A 3,987-nucleotide genomic window follows, 5' to 3' on the forward strand; every position below is an offset into this window, starting at 1 on the left:
AAATAGATCTTTTAAAATATGAATAGTGGGTAATTAAATCTTGACAAACGTATATGTCACACAAGACGGACTAGGAACACAATGAAAGTGATTACATGTGCTTCACTGTTATATTTCAAGTCATTGTGGAGTCAACCAGACACTTATCAACCAAGTTTGTTTGGACATAGACCACAGGAAGTGATCCGGGATCAGTTTGAAAATTTTAAAATTATTTTAATATATAAAACTTAAAATTGATTTAATTTATACAAATCAATGTAATTATTTCAAAATTTAAAATTTTATATATCTCATTAATAATAATTATTTACTATTACTAATATTATGTAAAATTAATTATTAGATATATTTATTTAAATAATTTAATACAGTAAAAGAAGAGTGATGGCCCCGATGGGCAATTAACCCTTGATAGACATGCATGCCTGGTAAATATTAATATTATTTAAAATTAATTATTAAATATATTTATTTTGAATAATTCAATAATGTAAAAAAAAAAAAACAGACTAGTAGGCAATTAAACCTTTTTAGACATGCATGTTAAGACGGACTAAGCCCATAAGAAAAGTCATCACACGTTCCATCAATATCGCTATAATTCAAGTCAATCTGTAGTCAACCCAATAACTATTATCCAAGTGGGTTTGGAAATAGAGCAACTATAAAGTAAGTTATTAAGAAAGTTTTTAAGAAATTATATATATATATATATTATTATTATTATTATTATTATTATTATTATTATTATGGATATGCGTATGAAACTGGTAAAACAATTATTGCTTTCAGTTTGATATTTGAAAACAGTAAAAAAACTTCACTGTTTTTAGTGCTTAGCTGTTACCTTTTTCATTTTTTAAATTTTCTCCATTTTTTTATTTTTTATATAAAACATTTATACTTTAATCCTTAAAATTTTTCTAATTAAAATTGTTTCCCACAATCCTATTTATTTAAACTCTTTCCCATAACCTTATTCAAATATCACAGCTTATTAAGCCGAAACAAAAATTTAAGAAATTTTAGTTTATCTAATGTAAGATGATAAAAATTACGATCATCAAATCTGTAATTATTAGAAATCATGGTAGTCAAACCTGCAATTGTCAAAAACTATGACGGTCAAGTTTACAACAGTAAAAAAAATTACAACGTTAAAATTTACATTGTCATTAATCATTGCAATCAAACTTGTAACCACTGTATACCACTGTATTCCTTGTTTGCGATCCGTACACTTGCGGAGAGTGCATCACAAACGCAATCAAGTGTTGTACCAAATTAAGTTACCAATTTCTTGTGCCGATTTCTCTTCGATTTGTGTGTGATTATGTGAGTGTTTGCATGAGAGATTGAGTGAATCCTAACCCACAATACACCCATCAGAACTAACACTAATACCTCAAATTCAAAAAATTTAAACCCTAAATCCTAAGCCCTAAACCTTAAACAACAAACGGTAAATCCTTGTGGGGAGTTTGTGGTTTAAAATTTAGGCTTTAGGTAGAGGTCTTCTAGTTTATTCTTTACACTAAAGTTAAATGATAAAGATAAATTAAGTTGTTTTTTCCATCAAAGAGAGAATGAATGGCGTTGATGCCTACCATTTCAGCCTAAATATAATTATTGTATTGGATTAGCCTCATAGTTATGAATCAAGCGCGAAAAAAAGAGCCACTAAAGTATGTTATTAGGGATCAGGTTCAAAATTGTAAAATTATTTTAATATATCAAATTTTGGTTGATTTAATAAATACGAATCAAATTATTTATTTTAAAAATTTAAAAAGTTAGCAATTTAATTAACAATAAATATTTATTAAAACTAATTATTAGATATATTTATTTAAATATTTAAATTGTATAAAAGAAAAGTTGTGGGTAAAAAAAAAACTCAATAAACGTTAGTGTCATTTAAGACTTGCAAAGTATAAAATGAAAGTCATCACATGTTCCATCAACGTCATATTTTAAGACTAAGTATAAAATGAAAATCATCACAAGTTCCATGAATGTCGTATTTTAAGACTGACGAAGTATAAAATGAAAGTCATCGCACATATGATATACCATCAATCTCCTTATATTTTTAGTCATCACATCTTCCATCAACGCTCGTATTTTTAAGATTGACTAAGTATAAAAATGAAAGTCATCATATATATGATGTGCCATCAATCTCACCGTATTTCTAGTCATGAGGGGCTGCTTATGGTTACTAGAGATCTATAGCAGGATTTTATAATAAACTCTTTAATTTCTTTAATAAAAATTAAATTTTTATTTATATTTTATTTTTAATAAATACTTATTTGAGATGTTTGTTTATTATTTTATATATTACTAAACCCATGATGAAGGGGTATATTTTTAAATTTATGAGCAAAACTCAACAAAAATAAAAAAATATATATAATAATATAAAAATTATAAAAACTCTCATTTACAATTAAAAGAAATAAATATTATATTAATTTTGGAGAAACAAATATATGAAAAAGCCATTACAAAAGCATAGAATAGAATTTTGAAAAGTTAGTTAGAGAATATATGTGACTGATTAATCATTGAAATATAAATATGTAATATCTTACCTTATAATTTTAAAAATTGAAAAGTAGCTAAGGTTATATAACATTGATTAAATATTAAATTAAAATATTTTTATATCATAATAATTATTGGGAGCCGTTCAAAGTTTGAATTTTTAAAATTATAATAAAAAAAGTTAAAGATGAGGCTTCAGAAACATTGGGGCTTAAAACAATTGCTTCATTGACCTTACATTTTGAGTCGACCCCTCTTAGTCATTGTGGTGTCAACCAATAATTATCAACTAAGTGTGTTTTAAAATGGGGCAACAACAGAAAATCATTAGGATTTAGTTTTAAAATTATTTTTAATCTACAAAATTTCGATTGATTCAATTAATAATAGTCAAAATAAATTCTTTTAAAATTAAAACATTATTTATTTAATTACTAGTAATTATTTACCAACATTAATATGTTTAAACAATAATTGTTACTTCTATTTATTCAAATAAATAGATCTTTTAAAATATGAATAGTGGGTAATTAAATCTTGACAAATGTATATGTCACACAAGACGGACTAGGAACACAATGAAAGTGATTACATGTGCTTCACTATTATATTTTAAGTCATTGTGGAGTCAACCGCATACAATTATCAAATCAAGTTTGTTTTGGACATAGACCACGTGAAGTGATCCGGGGATCGCTTTTTGAAAAATTTTAAAATTATTTTAATATATAAAACTTAAAATTGATTTAATTTATACAAATCAATGTAATTATTTCAAAATTTAAAATTTTATATATCTCATTAATAATAATTATTTACTATTACTAATATTATGTAAAAATTAATTATTAGATATATTTATTTAAATAATTTAATACAAGAAAAGAAGAGTGATGGCCCTGATGGGCACTAACCCTTGATAGACATGCATGCCCGGGTAAATATTAATATTATTTAAAAATTAATTATTAAATATATTTATTTTGAATAATTCAATAATGTACAGCACTAGTAGGCAATTAAAACCTTTTTAGACATGCATGTTAAGACGGACTAAGCCCATAAGAAAAAGTCATCACATCGTTCCATCAATATCGCTATAATTCAAGTCAATCAGTAGTCAACCCAATAACTATTATCCAAGTGGGTTTGGAAATAGAGCAACTATAAAAGTAAGTTATTAAGAAAGTAAGAAATATATATATATATATATATTATTATTATTATTATTATTATTATTATTATTATTATTATGGATATGCGTATGAAACCGGTAAAACAATTATTGCTTTCGGGCTTTGATATTTGAAAAATCAAGAAAAAAACTTCACTGCTTTTTAGTGCTTAGTCTGTTACCTTTTTCATTTTTTAAATTTTCTCCATTTTTTTATTTTTTATATAAAACATTTATACTTTAATCCTTAAAATTTTTCT

The sequence above is a fragment of the Dioscorea cayenensis genome, chromosome 6 (genome assembly GCF_009730915.1).
Source record: "Dioscorea cayenensis subsp. rotundata cultivar TDr96_F1 chromosome 6, TDr96_F1_v2_PseudoChromosome.rev07_lg8_w22 25.fasta, whole genome shotgun sequence".
Classification (NCBI taxonomy): domain Eukaryota; kingdom Viridiplantae; phylum Streptophyta; class Magnoliopsida; order Dioscoreales; family Dioscoreaceae; genus Dioscorea; species Dioscorea cayenensis.